This window comes from Pelodiscus sinensis, chromosome 19 (genome assembly GCF_052426305.1).
Source record: "Pelodiscus sinensis isolate ZL-2025 chromosome 19, ASM5242630v1, whole genome shotgun sequence".
Lineage (NCBI taxonomy): Eukaryota > Metazoa > Chordata > Testudines > Trionychidae > Pelodiscus > Pelodiscus sinensis.
In genome coordinates, this window is record NC_143070.1 from 27548771 (window position 1) to 27564038 (window position 15268).

The 15268-nt window shown below is 54.9% G+C and overlaps 3 non-coding genes across 3 annotated transcripts; 1 reads left to right on the forward strand and 2 right to left on the reverse strand.

Moving 5' to 3' along the window:
- On the reverse strand, window positions 1–73 carry TRNAA-CGC (transfer RNA alanine (anticodon CGC)). Its single transcript has one exon. It is a non-coding gene; the product is annotated as a tRNA-Ala (tRNA).
- Window positions 74–3398: 3325 nt separating this feature from the next.
- Window positions 3399–3472, reverse strand: TRNAT-CGU (transfer RNA threonine (anticodon CGU)). The gene has a single exon. It is a non-coding gene; the product is annotated as a tRNA-Thr (tRNA).
- A 4328-nt stretch (window positions 3473–7800) lies between these two features.
- TRNAL-UAA (transfer RNA leucine (anticodon UAA)) lies at window positions 7801–7883 on the forward strand. Its single transcript has one exon. It is a non-coding gene; the product is annotated as a tRNA-Leu (tRNA).
- Window positions 7884–15268: the final 7385 nt, after the last annotated feature.

Sequence of the window (15268 nt, forward strand, 5' to 3'; positions counted from 1 at the left end):
TGGAGAATGTGGGTATCGATCCCACTGCCTCTCGCATGCGAAGCGAGCGCTCTACCACTTGAGCTAATTCCCCTGCCTGTGTGCAGTTTTCCTGCCCCACCCACCTTGTTCCAGAGCTCACAACGTCCCTTCTGTTAAACCCTCATATAAAACTCGGCAAATACGCAGAGAAGTTGCGGTTCCCTTTACAAGACTCTGCACAGCTCAGTCCCAATCAGCCGGTCTTCCCTAGAGCCCGGAACATCGACCGCGGCAGCGTCGCTCTTACGCCCAGTGTAGACAGGGCCTTAGAGTTTCACAAACCAGCCCCAGACACATTCCTGGCTAGGACCAGTCACAGTCTGGGCTCAGTGAGGGTCCGTCCTACCTGAGACGTGTGTGACACAAAAGCCTCCTGTTCCCTGCCCAGTTCCCAACCCTGGCTGCAGACCCAGCGATATTTGGTGCCTTGGCTGCTGTCCCTGCTGGCAGGGAGCTGTCCCGCACCCGCAGTTCATCTCCCTCAGGGAAAGGCAGCAGCTCTGTGAGGGGGAGAAGCCGGGGAATTTCCCTGCATGTGTAAAAACCATCACTGCCGGCCCGGGCTGGGCCAGTGCGCTGGCATCCCTCATGTCTGGAGCATCCGCCAGGGAAAAACTGAAACCGCATCAGGAGATAAGGGGTCAGGGTCCCTCCTGGCAGGAGCTATAGGGAAGGGGCTACCTCTACTTCTCCACAGCAGGAAATACTGGACCAGGGGTCCCTCCACCCCTCCCCAGGAGGAGCTATGGCACCAGGGGACCCTCCACCCCCCAGCAGGCGCCAATGGGTGCCATGGGGGCTCACACACAAACAGGGGCACACTCCCTCAATATCGGTGCCCAGGGTAAAACTCGCTCTGCTCCTGGAACAGGAACAGTAACTAGCAGTGAGGCCCCTGCCTGGCAGCACCGTGTCAGACGGTTTCTTCTCGGCCTGGTGCCTCCTGAATGCTGGGAGGAGCTGCCTGGGTCGAGGGGCTGCAGTTCCCTGGAGAGAGGGGCTGGCTACATCTACCCTGCAGACTTCTTGCTCAAGAACTGTTTTGTGCAAAAGGTCTTGCACAACAGTGTGTCCTCACTCCCATGTGCTTTTGCACAAGAGAAGTGCTTTTCTGTAAGAGCGTCCATGGCAGTGTGGACGTTCTCCTGCGCAGGAAAGCTCTGATGGGCATTTTAGCCATCGGGCTTTCTTGAGCAAGAAATCCCTGTTGGCTCTCCACACTGCCTCCTTGTGGATGAGTTCTTGCGCAAGAGGGCTTATTCCTGATGGGGAGAGGAATAACTCTTGTGCAAGAAGCCCTGTTTTCTGATGCTGTACTATACATTTAAATGTGCAAGAACGTGCCTGCAGTGTAGACGCTCTGCAAGTTTTTCTGCAAGAACATCTGCTCTTGCACAAAAAGCCGGCAGTATAGACACAGCCCTGGAATGTAGACACTGTCTGAGACAGACAAGGAAAGGAAGTGGCCAGAACCTCTCCCCAGCAGGCTGGCCCTCAACAGGGTGGGCACATCTACACATCACCCTCACCTCCAAGTAAGCTGTGCAGGATGGATGCGTCTACACATCACCCTCACCTCAAAGTGAGCTGTGCAATGTGAGTGGGCTGCCCGGGACCCCCAGGGGAAGGTCTGTGGGGAGTTTCCAAGGCAACAACAACATTTCATAATCTACACTCATGTGACTGTGATTTATTCCTCCACTAACAAGTGTCTCTGAAGGGATGAGAAATGCAGGGCCCAGGTGCAGGGAGCCGGGTCACATTCTCCTGCCTGAGTCTCAGTCCTGGCTGAAGCCTGGCAACAGAGAGAAGAGGCCAATGCAAACAGCTCCATGGCAGCGAGGGAGTCAGTACGTGGGTGCGTGGAGCAGGGATCTGGGGGCAGAGCTGGGCTCTAAATCACTAGGGGTGTGTCCCATAGCTCAGAATAAGCGATGCAATTGTGTAGCTTTTTTTGAGTCAATTTTGAAATAGCTTATTTTGTAATTCGGTGCTGACTACACAGCACTTAGTTTGAAATAAATCGCTATTCCGCAATGCCCCTCACTCCTCCTGCCATGAGATTTGCAGGGGCGTCGGAATAGCGAGCCCGTTATCGTTTGAAACAAGGGGCTTGCTCTTAAAACATGTCAGTGTGATATGAGCACCATGTCCCCTAAACCTCCGAGCTAGCCGGCCCACGGGTGTCAGTCCCACAAGTGGCCCTTTCAGAAAGGAGCCTCAGGCTGCTACAGAGACCTTGTGGGGTCTTGAACCAGGTGGGTGGGGCAGGAGAGGTGCTCATATGCAGGGAGTTAACTGAAATGGGAAACACCTTGCTTTGTGTGCAAAAAGTAGTGGGATTGATGCCCATGTTCTCCAACTGCAGCTTTGTCCTGGTTCCTAGTTTTCACTGCTGGGGGCTCAGTGACCCCCTTCCCTCTTCCTACCTCCTCTCCCGAAAGAGACAGACCTGGCTCCTCTTCCTTTTCCCCCAGCAATTGCCAAGCTGCAAAGAAGAGAGTGGAGATATCAATACCAACAGTCCGTCAGGCTCTGTGGTGCAATGGAAAACATGTTGGACTTCTAAGCTGCAATGGTTAATGTGAACCCATCTAGACATTCAAAGGTTGTAGGTTCAAGTCCCACCAGAGTCACTTTAGCTGCTTCCTCATTTCCAGGATGCAGCTTTTACAGACTAGTCAGTCCTTAGGCTGACACTGGGGTGGGCTGGCATCCAGGCAATTCCCAGCAGACCCCAGTAAGGGTGGAGGGAAGGGCTGGTACTTGGGGGTTGTTCTGAGAGGCTGCAGGTGCCAATAGACCCTCCATGTCTCCTACCAGTGCTGTGCAACATGCAGGCTCGGTGCTTTACTGGAAAAAAGCACCAGTCTAGACGTGGATCTTTCAGAAAATTAAACCTTATTTTAAGGTTTTATTTTCTGAAAGATCCAGCAAAGCTCCAAGCTGGAAAAAAGCGGAAGCCATTTTTATGCAAATGAAGCAAGGGGTATTTAAATCCCCACATCATTAGCAATTGCGATGTGTCTAATTTGCATCCCTTTTACGGAAAAGGGATGCAGTCTAGACACAGCCTTAGTGTAGATGTAGCCTCTGTGAGTTACCAGCAGTGGGGCCGTTATTGTCGGCATCTAACTAATTGCACCATTAGGACATGTCTTCACTCAGGTGGAGATCACTGCTGCAATCCATCTTCCAGAGCTTGATTTAGCAAGTCTAGCTAAGCCTCACTAAATCAAACCCCTAGGGCACCTCCTGCTCTTTGCTACTATCCTACTCCCACTGTGAGGGCACCACCAAGCTCAACTGAAGGTAAAACCAACTCCAGATACATGTTGAAGAATGGTGGGAAGAAAAGACCCATTGACCTGGCAACAAGGCACCACTGGGAGTTGAACCCAGGATCCCCTGCTTACTAGGCAGGTGCTTTAGCCAACTAAGCCATGGTGCCCTCCTTGAAAGCAATTGTAACATTGCACTCAAGGTCTGCACAGCCCAAGACATTAGATTGGCAGCTGGAACCCAAAACCTTTTTGTCAATTGTAGCACCAGGCCCCAAAGGGACAGACCCAAGGCAGCCACCTGGTCCTAAGGCCGGGCCTGCAGCCAGGGGGAGGGAGAAGAATCTCTCCTCTCAGCTGGAGTTGAATCAGCCACCTAAGGACACTTGCCGAGCACCCGCTACAGGCCTCTGCTCTGCCAGCTGAGCTATGGAAGGTGCCTGGGGCAGGCTGCTTTGCCCAGGTGGCCCTTGGCCGAGTGCCAGGGCAAGAGCCCCCCGAAGGGGCCGGCCTCCCAGGGGAGGGACAGGAGAACCCGGCAGCACAGGGGTGTCACAGGCGCTTCACCCGCAGAAGGACCCTTGAGTGATCCAGGCAGAAACGCCGCGTCTCGCTCCCTGCAGCTCCCCTTGCTGCCCTGGCAGGCACTGCCCCTTCTCCCACCGGCCTGGGCCTGGCCTCCCTCCCTCGCCCGGCACCACAGAAAGCCCCTTGGCGTGAGCCTGGGCAAGCCAGAGGCCTCAGGCCTGTCCCCTCTGAGGGGCTTGTGCCTCGGCCTCCTCTGCCCTTGGTGCCGGCTCTCGCGGCTGCCCCTGAGCGCTGCGGCCAAAGGAGGCAGCAAGGCAGGAGAGGGGAGAGGAGCAAGTCCCGCTGAGTCCAGCAGCTCGGGCTCAAGCCTCCAGCCCCAGCACAAAACCTTCAGCCGGGCCCGTGTGGCTCCCTCCTGCCCCCGCACACGCTCACAGGGGGAAACGTGCCCCATGTTCCATCCCCGCTCCAGGCCTGGGCGACGGGCTCAGCCCTCGAGCAGCCCACAGGGCCTGTGAGGGACGGACTGAGAGCAGGGCCCCACTAAAACCCCCCGTCCTGCCCCGCTGGCCTGCGTGTGGCGCTGGCACGGGACAGGCAGGAACGGCAGCCGGGGAGAAAGCAGCTTGGACTGACGGGCGAGTCTCACTTGCTGACCAGACTCCCAGGCCCTGGGCTCTGGGGCCAGCCCCCCTGTGGGTCAGAGCCCCCTGGCCACAATGCTACTCCAGGGGGCCTTGTTCCAGGGCCACCTAACCCCAGGGCTGGGGGGCTGGAGGCCTTTGCCCTGGAGTCTCAGAGCTCCCCCAGTGTTGGCTGCCGCTGGCCTGAATGGTGCTGGATGCTCCTGCTCCCCTCCCAGCAGGCTGGCCCTGCGCAGACTCTGTGCACGCTGGAGCCTCCTCCTGCCAGGTCCCCGGCCTGCTCCCTGCAAAGCCTCAACCTGGCTCCTTTCCTGCCCCCTGCTCGTGGGGCCTTTGGGGGTCGGCTCCGAGCAGATCCCCTGAGGCCCAGCATTGGGTGCAGCACTGCTGGGCCCCCGGGCCCGGGCTGCAGCCAGGAGGGGGAATCTCTTGCAGGGCCGGTGGGATGTAGAAAGCTGCTCCCTGGGGACCTTTCCCACGGCAGCACCCCCAGCCTGGACAGCCCCTGCCCGGCCCAGCCCTCGCCCCAGGGTGGGCAGTGTTGTAAAGCAGGCTTTTTCTGTCCACGGCCTTCGCATATAGCCCATCCTGCCACACAAGGCCCCTCATACAAAACCCAGATACTCAGAGGACCATGGGCAGCACAATGCAGTTTTGTGAATGGAATTTGATCTTATAGGCATTCTGGGACTCACAGGCGCCAAAAAATAGGGAGGTGAGCATGACTAGATAGTGCTTACAGATAAGCCTCATTTGACCGTAGCTTGACCAGTCTTAGGGGCAAGGGAAAAAGTAAACATAGGGTAATAAAACATAATTGTCTAACACTAACTATGCCCCATCTGGTCCTGTCCACGAGGGGATCACGCATACATCACGAAAATTTCTATAGGGCAGTATTGTCATACTACCTCATCACTAGCCTATCAGGCCCTGCCAAATGCAGACCCTAGCATGGCAACAGACACCGAAGTTTTGTATAAAAGACCCTCAATCCCTTTGTTCGACGGAGGTTCCGTGTATTGAGGGCACGTGTCTTTTTTTTGCCTGGCTAAAGGATTGATCACCCTGAGGCTGCCTCTCCACCCTTCGAATCAAATATAGGGGTGCACGAGTCCTGAGCATGCTCCGAGTTCTAGTGTGTCTTTGTGTCGTTATCGTTTCTGGATTTGTAAGTATTGCTTAAATTTATTAATTGATGGTTTAGTTAATAGTTAAGCTGTATTAATTATATCCTATAATCCTGTGAAGTATAAGTAAGTCATATTAATTGTATTGTATAGATAGTGTGATTTTGTGCTATGTGAAAGGGTTAAGCTTTAGCCCAGGTATTAGTGTTAGAAGAAAAACCTTTGAGTTGTCAACTTGTAACAGTAAAAAATCAATGACTAACTCCACCAGCTGTCCTAAAGTGACATTGGAGGGATTGGCTTTGGATGGTTCTTTTATTATCATTACTTTGGCTTTGTTTTTTTGTATTTTTTATTTGTATGCTGCGTTGTCTTAGGCGAATTAGGGATAGTGATTTGATATAAGTGAATTGTAATCAAAGAATTGTAATCAGTTGGGTATAATTGTGCCCAAGCTTTTCTACGCAGTAAAAGTACTGAGCAATTGCTAGTTTAAACACCTACTTGTTAATTGCTGGTTTTGACCACTTAATAAATATCATTTGTTTCACCATCATCCAGTAGTTTTCACTGGGTAGTCGGCTTTAACCCTTGAGGCTCCCATCACATCACCGAACCAAGGTGTAACAGGCAGCATTTGGGGAGGCAGGTAGGAGAGGCCCCCTCACCTTCCCAGAGAGCCGACCCCCCAGGGCTGCAGTGGGAGGATCTGGCCCAGGGCTGCTGATCCCAGCCTGGGGCCAGGGAAGCTGTTACCAGCTCGTGCGGGGTGGGGGGAGCCATCCCAGAGAGGGTTGGGAGGGGGATCAAGAGGGGTGGGGGCAGATAGGAGAGGTGAAGGGGAACAGGGAGGTGTGAGGAGGGGGCAGGAAGAGGAGGCAGGAGGTGCTGAAGGGAGGTTGGGGGGATCATGCCAGGCATGGGGTGGCTGGGAGCAGGGGTGCAATGGAGGGAAACTCGTGGGGGAGGGGGTCACAGGAAAGGAAAGGGGGCAGGGGAGGTTGGGAGGAGAATGGGGGAGCAAGAGCAGCCTGGCTGGGGGAGGGGGAGACACAAGGCAGGGCTTGTACAGAAGGAAGGGGGGAGATACAATGGCAGCTCCCCCACCCCCATGGGGCAGGAGGGGGGGCAGAGGTGCCTGGTGGTGGCACTTGGGGGCACCAACTCCTTTGCCCCAAACAGAATTTCTAAAGTTTATAATCAGGGTGTCCCAAATGCCCCCTGCCTCTGTGGGTGCCTCTCCCTGCGCCCCTCCCTCTGCAGGCTCCAGTCCCCCCGGGGGAGGAGCTGCCCCCTCCAGCAGCCTGAGGGGAATTTCTTCTGTGAATTTTTTTAAGTGTAGATATCTGCAAACACTGATCTGTAGGGACTGGCAACGGTTTATTTCCATATTTGCAGATTTGTTATTTGCATAATGGATATGCAGATATGTAAATGTAATGTTACCAGTCTGGCAAAAGTTTGTGAATGGGTTTGGCTGTCCATGGTATAAAAAAAAGGTTAGCAATCACTGGCCTGATCCATGGGGGTGGCCAAATGCAAGGCAGGGAAAACACTAGGACTCTGTCTACACGCACAGATTCTTGCGTGAGAAAAATGCAAATGAGGCTAAGCATGGAATATCGCTGAGCCTCATTTGCATACCTAATGAGCGATCTTTTTTGCAGAAGAGGCTCTTGCTCCAGAGGGAGCTGTCTACACTGCCCATTCTTGCGCAAGAAAAACCCTCTCGTGCAATGCCGCTACGACGATTATTTTCAGGAATAGTGACATTGCACAAGAGGGGATTTCTCGCACAAGAAGGGGCAGTGTAGACAGCTCTCTCTGGTGCAAGAACCGCTTCTACAAAAATGGCAGCTCATTAGGTATGCAAATGAGGCTCCATTATATTCTAAACTTAGGCTCATTTGCATATTTCTTGTGCAAGAAGCTGGGAGTGTAGACATAGCCCGGTGAAGGTGTGGGGGGGTATTTTCCCCACCAGGCCTTTGTCCCTCGGAATCCCTGGGGACGTTGGGTTTTCTCTTGTTTGGTTTCCCTTTTCCCTGCTTCCCTCCTCACTGCGGGGGAGGGGGCGGCTCTCTCACCCTTTCGGTGGGAAGTCCTGGCACAGGGATGGGCCGGGAAGATGCTCTGAGAGTGAGCCCCTGGGGTATTTGGGGAGTGAACTTGCACACGTCTAGCCTTTCCTCTGTCACCAGGATGGCCGAGTGGTTAAGGCATTGGACTTAAACTCCAATAGATGTTTGTCTGTGTGGGTTCAAACCCCACTCCTGGTAGCTTCCTGTTTTGGACAGACATCCATCTGGATGGTGATTTGTCCTGCTATGAGGGCAGAGGACTGGACTTCATTTCTGAAGGTCCTTTTGGCTATGTTTGGCGGCATCTTGCCCTGTGGGAGATGTGCATTTGTGGAAGAGTATCCATGGCAGTGTGGATGCTCTCCTGTGCAAGAAAGCTCCGATGGACATTTTAGCTATAGGGCAAGAAACCCTTGTCCTGCATCCACACTGCCCTCTTGCGCAGGAGAACTTACACCTGTTAGAAAAGAGCGTAGCTCTTGCGCAAGAAGCCCTTTCTTACCACGCTTTACTGTAAAACTTCTTGCACAAGAGCGAGTGGGCAGTGTGGATGCTCTGCGGCCCTTCTTGCACAATAACCCGCCTGTGTAGTCATAGCCCATCAGTGTGGAGACAGCCTTCCAGTTCTAGTCCCAGTTCTGATTGGCTGAGCTGGGAGGAAGTCACAGGGAGGAGACTCAGGACTTCCTTGTTCTCCTTAAGTCCCAGCAAATGAGCCAGAACTTCTCATCTGCTGGGGGAATTGTTCTGTTTCTTGCCAGTGCTTGTCTCTGAGCAGCTCCTGAGTCTCTCTGTGTCCTGGTGCTTCTAACCCACTGGCTGAGCCATCCCTAGGCTGGGCTGTGGGGCTGTATCTCACTGGAGGTCACGTTATTCTGATCAGTCAGGGTGTGAAACTCCAGACTGAGGGGGAGTTTCAGCATCTGGGTCCTGTGCCCAGCACTGCCCCAGACTGGCTGTGTGAGGTCAGACAAGGCCCTTTGCCTTTCTCAGCCTTTGTCCCTCCCTCTATAGTTGGAGGGAACAATCCCCTCCTGCCTGCCCCATGGCGGAGGAGTGGTGTGAGGGTGTTGCTAGCAGCAGTGAGTACTAGGAGGTGTCCTGTCACCTGGGCTCCGTGTAGGGTTGCCAGATGGTTTCTACAAAAATACCAGAAACACTTGACATGACACCACAATCGACATTATTGTTATTATTATTATTTAGAAAATACCGGTCATTTCTATTTTCTCAGTTTGTTTCCTAAACAGAAAGCTCAAATGCTGGACTGTCTGGTTCGAAACCGGACACCTGACAACCCAGCTCCATGTCAGCAGGGAAAAGCAGTCCAACACCTCCCCCCATATGCTGGCTCAGCTTTTTGCCTGCTGGTGGGGCTGCCTCCCTCCACATCAGTGGGGCCTCCTGCCCTTGTGTTGGTGCAGCAACTGCCAGTCTGCCCACGCCCAGGCCTGGCAGCCATGTCATCTAGAGGCAAGAGCAGGGAGAACGGCGCCTTTCTAGCCCAACCTCCTCTCCATCCCATCGCTGAGGGAACTTTCCCCCAATGCCAGCCTCATGCTCAAGGGCTTTGTAAAAGGTCCAGGCCAAAGTCACTCCCCTCTTGCTCCCCCCTTGCTCCTACTGAGCCTCTGCCAGAGCTGCCCCTCCTCAGGCTCTGCCCTGTCACCAGACAGACCCTGCTCTGCTCCAGCCCCCTCCCTCTGTCTGAGTCACTCCTGGAGCTGGTGGGACTAGACAGCTGCTGTCCTATGGGATGTGGCACTTCTTGGGAAAACCATCTCTCAGTTCCCTTCCGCCTGGGGTGTCAGCTGCCACAGCCGGCCTCAAGCCGCTCTTGAGAGCAGAGACACACTTGGGTACGTCTACACTGCTGAGAACATCGAAGCTGGTGCTGTCGATCTCCCAGGGTTTGAATTAGCTGTCAAGTTCAGCAGAGCGCTCTTCCCTCTGCTGCTATGTGGACAGCGCCAACAGCCAAGTTAAGCTGCTTCAACTGCAGCTCTGCAATGAACACAGCAGAAGTTGTGTAGCTTAATTTGACTTTGTCCCACAGTGTAGATGTACTCTCAAGTATTTAATATAAAAATGTTTGACGCCTTCTACTTCCCCTCTCACTCAGGCCTCTCCCCACAATAGAACCAACATTTGTGGGACGGCAAGCGGGCGCCATTCTCACCTCACTATTCAACAGAAACCTCATCTAACTAGGAGCCAAACGACCAGCATCGGTCTCTTTTCATGGCCTCAGACACTTCACTTACTCTCCCCTCCCCGTCCCTTCTCAGTACCTGTGAACTCCCTCAGCGTCTCCGACAGCACAGTCGTTTGCCGGGAGAAACCCCTGACTCGCTCGCCCAGTTCAGGAGAAATCTCCTCTGGCAGCTGGAACGGCCCCATCTCACACCTGGGGAGAGACAACGTCACATGGTGACACTGCACCGAGTGACTCAGTTCTCCAGCTCTGGCCAGTGAGTGGCTGTTCTGCTGGGCCTGGAGTTCGAATCCTCCAGTTCTCCCAGCCCGAGAGCAGGGACAGCGCAGCCCTTGGCCCTGCAACGTCCCCTCAAAGGTCCCATGAACAGTCTGCAGCTCTGGCCTGGGGAGACCAGCTGGGGGACAAAAGGGGAACTGAGTCTCCACGGCCAACTCACCCCTTGGCCCCCAGGCGCTGAGGGGCAGGAGGTTCCCAGGGGAAGGGCTGGAGGAATCTGCCCACTAGGGACTAGACTGAGACACCAGCTCCCCCGTCTCCAGCCCATTCCCACAAGTCTCCAAACAGCCCTCGGGTGGGACAGACTCTGGGTCCCTGCTGCCCTGGGCTGAATGTGCCCAGTGCCCAGCAGTGACAGGCCCATGTCCCACCCCAGAGCCCTGAGGCAGCCAGTCCCCAGGGAGGTGACAGCTCCAGGAAACACTTGAGCTCAGACTGTGCCCTGAATGGGGAATTCCAGAGTCTGCTGGGCCAGGGGAGAGCCGCAGGCTGACGCTGATCAGAGATTTGTGCCCAGCCTGTGACCTTCCCCTCACATCCGGCTGCAGGGCCCTGGGGAGATGTGGTGCTAACTTCAGCTCCAAGCTCTTTCCCTGCGCTGGGCAGTGAGGGGAGTGAGAGACACCTACCTGCTCAGGGTGCTTCTCACATCCTAGAGGGGAGAGAGAAAAGAATCTCAGCCCCATCGACACACACAGGACTCAGGGAAGGGATTTTGCAAACATGGGAAGAGAGGCCCTGCCCTGGCCCCAGGAACATGGATCCCCTGAGCGAATGGGGCTTTGCCATCTCTAGTAGCTCTGTGCCTGTGACTCTGCAAAGCACAAGAGTCATTCACATGGCAGCAATGCACCCGCCGAGTTACACCCAGATCTGACGGCTGGACCCCAGCGCTTGTGATTCAGGAGCCTCCCTTCCCTGTGTGGGGAGCTGGGACGTTTCTCCCTCAGTCTCACCTGCAGGAATTCACTCGCTGGCTTCTGACACGTCCCCTCCAGCTCACTGATCCGATCGCTGAGATGGGAAATCTGTGCGGAGAGTTTCCTGACAGTGTCAGTCTGGAGCCTCGCAATCTCCTCATCCAACTGCTCCAGCTGGGCCAGCAGGAGTCGCTCTTGTTCCTCCAGGAACTGCTGCAGCTGCTGAAACTCGGCCACAATCTTCTTCCTCTCGGCTTGTGTCTGTTTCTGTATGAAAATGGGGAAAGGGCTGGTCAGGGGCATGGATGGAGCCCGGGGCCCTTTCATGGGGATCTGAGTGTGCAGCAAAGAGAACTTCTTGGAAAACCCTCAGATTTCTGACATTTGACTCTGCCCTGTGGGTCAGTTTTCCCTTTGGCCCCTGTGTCCCTCTGAAAGGGAGACCCCCATGTCTGTCATGGGCAGCATCTTCTGCTATCCATGGGCTCTGGGAATTCACATCCAGAGCAGTAGGGGGCAGGACTCAACACCCAGATTCTCTTTAAACTTCTTCATCAATGTGTGGAATATTTTTTCTATGTGCGCTGAGGCAAGTGTAAATATGCACCACCAGCTGAAACACCTAGCTGTTGACATTCTGCCAATTAGCTGGGGAGCATCTGAAACTCTCCTGAGCTGCCGCCCAAGCACTCAGTGTACTGGGAACACTGCTTGGCCCCGCACTGACACAGATACCCAGGGAGAGGACAGAAGCAAACCCATTAGCAGGAAATGAGCAGACCCAGCAGACAGCCCTTCCCCGGGACATTCAGGTAACTGGAGGAGGATTTATGGGAAAGCCACAAAGGCTGGATATGAACTCATCCCCTGACATGGAAGCTCAGGGCCTGTCCAGATATGAATCTAATCCAGCTACCCAAGATCATGGCAAAACTAAGGATGTTAACTAGCGATTAATTGACTAGTCAAGTAGTCGATGGACTTTCCATTAACTAGTCGACATGCACTTCCCTATTCCTCCTTGTACATTTCAAAGGAGGAATGCAGAATTCCGCGTGCAGCCCAGAGCCAGCGGGAAGTCCCGCTGACTCCGGGCTGCGTGTGGGTACCAGCTTTGAAATGCACAAGAATCCCCAGTGGGAGTCAGAGTCCCCCGCTGACCCTGGGCTCCATGCTGCGTTGCCGCTTTGAAATGTCATGTGGAGCCGGGGTCAGCTGGGAATCCTCAGCTGACCCCAGGCTCCACATACACAGCACCACACAGCTGAGCCTGGGATCCGCTGTGCAGCACTGCCCCTTTGAAATGCCAAGCTGGGATCAGCTGTGCAGTGCTGCCCCTTTGAAATGCCAAGCTGGGATCAGCTGTGCAGCGCTGCCCCTTTGAACGCCGCCATGGTGTTTCAAAGCAGCAATGCTGCACAGCTGATCCCAGGCTCAGCTGTGTGGCACTGCCGCTTCCAAGTACCCCTTCTTCTGCCCTTTGCTGCCTCTGTCTGATGGGGGGGTGGAAATCAACTAGTCGACTAGCTATCGGATCAGCATTTGCTGTTTTTACAAAAGTGCACAGAGCATCCTAACATCAAGAGCATTTTTGTGCAAGAAAATGTGCAGCAGATCAGCAGAACAGAGAGCTTTTTGTGGCATAGGTATTCCTCTTTCTATGAGGAATAACTCCTTTTTGTGCAAGAGTTCTTGTGCAAAAAGGTGTGTGTGGATGGGCAACAGGGTTTTTTGTGCAAAAAGTGCTACTGGAAAAAAGCACAGGCTATTCTGTGAATAGCAATCAGAGCTTTCTTGCAAGAGAGTGTCCATGCAGTCTGGATGCTCTCTTGCACAAAAGTGCATCGCTCTTCCGATGAGCTTTTGCAGGGTGGACGCGTTCTTGCACAAGACGTTTTTGCGGAAGATCTCTTCTGCAAAAATCTTCTTGCGCATGAAGCCTGCAGTGCAGACATAGCCTAAGTAATGCCAATCCCAGGAGCCACCAGGGTTTAAACAGGGGCTGGGAGCTCAGCCCTGAGGCCTGGGGACTGCGCTGGTAGGACAGAGCTGGGCTAAGCACCAGGGCAAGCCCATTCGTTACAGGGAGGCTCAGAGGAGCAAGAGCATCACTGGGCTGCTGCTCGGTAAAGTGGAGGGAGTGGGGGAGGCTCCACCCTCCCTGGAGGGGAAGGGCCTCAGGCGGAAGGGGCAGGGATGGGGGCAGTCAGCCCTCAGCACCACATGGAGCACGCTGAACCATGTCCCCTTCCCTGCCCCCCCCACCCCCCTCCCGCCTCCGGCAGCCCTCACAGCCACCCAGCGCACTGCAGCAGTGATTTAATCAGCAGACCCCAGGGAAGTTGCCCTTTGTCTCTCCCCCTCCTCACCGTCTGAGGGCCTGGGGGGGCCATTTGTCTGCACAGTCCCAGTTCTGTGGGGCTCTGTCCCTGCCTGGTGGGGACTCAGCCCTGGCCGTGGCTTTGTCTGGTGAGAAAGGGACAGGAGGAGACTGAGGCTGCAGCAGGAGGGGGCGGCACCTCCACGCAGAATGACGTAGGTGGGGATGGTCTGACAGAGGCAGGGACAGGCCCACAGAGGCCGACCAAGCGGTGAGGGAGGGCCCAGCAGGCAGGCGTGGGCATGTCCTGTGCTCTGGGGATGGGTCAGTGACTCCCTAATTAAACAGGCTGATTTCTGTTCAGGACGGTTGGGGTTTGCCCCAGTCCCTAGTACAGCTCCCGGAAGCAGTGCATTCTGGGAGATTCCCACTGGCTGCCTGGTGGGACTAAGGGAGCCTCACTGGCTGGTCCGTGCCCAGGTACCCACTGGCACAGGTCAGACCGGCACCGGGCAGCTCCAGCCTGGGGGTAGTTTTGCTCCATCCCAGTCTGATCCCAGTGGTGCCTGGCAAGACCCTGCGCTGCCTGAAGCCCTATGGTGGGTGGACTCAAGGCACTCGGGGTCCCACATCCAGTCCAGCAACCTCCTCTAGTGCTGGCCGCAGCATCTGAGTTTAACCCCTCATGGATCAGCCCAGGAGTTCAGCATCCCAGTGGGAAACCTTCTGTCCCTGCTGGGCCTCGAGCAAGGTGCCTTTCCCACCTAACTGACACATTTCATGATGTGGTTGAGGTGGCAGCATGGCCTAGTGGTTAGGACCATGAACTACGTCTGAAGAAACTGGGATTCTGTGCTGAGCTCAGCCACTGACCTACTGGGTGATTAACTCCCCTGCTTTGTGCCTCAGTTCCCCTCTTCACCTTTTGTCTATCTCTAGACTATAAACTGCTCAGGGCATGGACTGTCCCTGGCTGTGTTTTGCATAAAGCCCGGATCTCACATGGGGTCTGTGAGGGCGACTGTGATGCAAATACAAGTAATAAAAACAATCTCTAGTCATCAAATCTGTAACACCAGCCACTTGTAACCCCCCCTTCTCCAGTCTGAAGGCAGCACATTCCCAGAGGCCAGCCTGACATTGATTGGGTCCACCTCCCATTTGATTTCTTTGGTTACAGCCTGTCCCAGGCCAGGCAGGCTTTAGCTGGCTGTTGAGTCACACGGGGCAAGGGAAGAGTCAGGGAAATTAGCCAGTGACTAAAACCCAGAATAATTCCCCAGCAGACAGGGCAGCAGCTCCCTACCTTGTACTCCTGGGCAGCCTCCGCTATGGACAGCGCCGTGTGCGTGCAGTGCATCTGGGACCTGTCACACATCACGCAGATGGGGGCTTGATCCTCCTCACAGAACAGTTTCAGCACCTCCTGATGCTCCTCGCACAGCCCGTCCCCTCCTGCTTCCTTCACTGCTTGGAGGGGTCCCTGCTGCACAGGATCCCTGCACTGCAGGCAGGAGGTGGCTGGGCCGGGTTGCTCCCAGCACTGGCTGATGCAGGCCTGGCAGAAATTGTGCCCACACTCCAGAGTGACAGGGGCTGTGAAACCCTCCAGGCAGACAGAACAAGATGCTTCCTCTGCAGGCTTTGTACAGGCTCACTGTGGCTAGGGATCCTTCTGGTCTGGGGAACAGGATCAGTTTCAATTTTCTGAGCACAGGCTCTACCTGCCTCCAGCAGCAATGGGCTGTTCCCCTCCCTGGAGCTGACTCAGGCTGTTTCCTGGAAGGGGAAGAGCCAGCAGGCGACACCCCAGCCCTGGAGGCTTTGGTGAGAAACGTCCCACACTGGT